At 32.2% G+C, this 1,166-nt stretch overlaps 1 protein-coding gene across 1 annotated transcript in view; it reads right to left on the reverse strand.

Annotated features, from left to right (window-relative positions):
- Window positions 1-1,166, reverse strand: part of St8sia6 (ST8 alpha-N-acetyl-neuraminide alpha-2,8-sialyltransferase 6) — a 133,639-nt gene that overhangs the window by 36,552 nt on the left and 95,921 nt on the right. The window lies entirely within an intron of this gene.

The raw sequence follows: 1,166 nt of genomic DNA on the forward strand, positions 1-1,166 counted from the left end.
CTGGCCACACACACACAAAATAAATAAATAAATAAATAAATAAATAAAAATTAAAAAGAAAATCAGTACAGAGATTCCTCAGAAAACTACAACTAGAAATTTCATTCAACCCAACTATTTCCCTCCTATGTATCATCCCCAAAGAATGAAAGACATCATGTTGCCGTGATGAATACATATTCATGTGTCTTGCAGCACAGGTCCTAATAGATAAATATTGGAAACAGCCCATGGTTCATCAACAGATAAATAGGTAAAGAAAATGTGACATTTAAACATAATGAAGTACTGTTCTGCCATAAAGGAAGATAAAATTATATCATTTGTAGGAAAATTCATACATCTTGAGATGATATTAAATGAAATAAATCAGATGCACAAGATTAAATATTGCAAGGCCTCTTTTACATGAGAACCACCTTCCCCCCACACACAAAAGGAGCCAAATGGCAACATAATTGGAAAATAAAAGTCTCGTGTATTGTTTTCTTAGAGAACCCACATTTATAATTTGCTCATTTTATTCCTCTACACCTTTTCTGAAGCATACTAAAATAGAAATAATTGAGTATCATATTCTTTTCAAAACAACTAAGAACATGCAATTCGCAAATAATTATTGGGTTGGTTTTCGAATTCATAAACTGCCCATCTCATAAACCACACTTTACGAACTGTCACCAACACCAACTCACATACATAGCTTACAGTCATTTCATCTAAGCTTTAATTCACTGGCAAATGATGATATTTTATAGATGCTTATCATAAATATGCAACCATTTGTTCAGCTTCTAAATTGATATTTACCTTGGGAAGTACAGATAAGATTTTCCCAAAATAACTGTCTGAAGATTTAACTTTGACCAACACATTAGAAAACAGATAGGCATAAAGTAAGAGAGATGCACAGAGATATAAAAACCTATAGGAATAGTGCGCACAACTTAAGCAGCCTAGGTTCAAATCTCAAATTCTCAAGTGCTGAAAACTCTACCACTGAGTATTAATTCTTAAAATGAAGAAAACTATTTAGTCTTTAGGAGTGCTCATTTGAAATTCAAATATCTCTTTAAATGAGAAAACTCTTAACTTTTCTTTCAATTTACCTTTTAGTCGTTAGTTTCCAAACATTACAGACCAAGGGCCTGTAAGAATGGGAGCAA

Source organism: Octodon degus, unplaced genomic scaffold, assembly GCF_000260255.1.
Source record: "Octodon degus isolate 3935 unplaced genomic scaffold, OctDeg1.0 scaffold00220, whole genome shotgun sequence".
Taxonomy (NCBI): Eukaryota; Metazoa; Chordata; class Mammalia; order Rodentia; family Octodontidae; genus Octodon; species Octodon degus.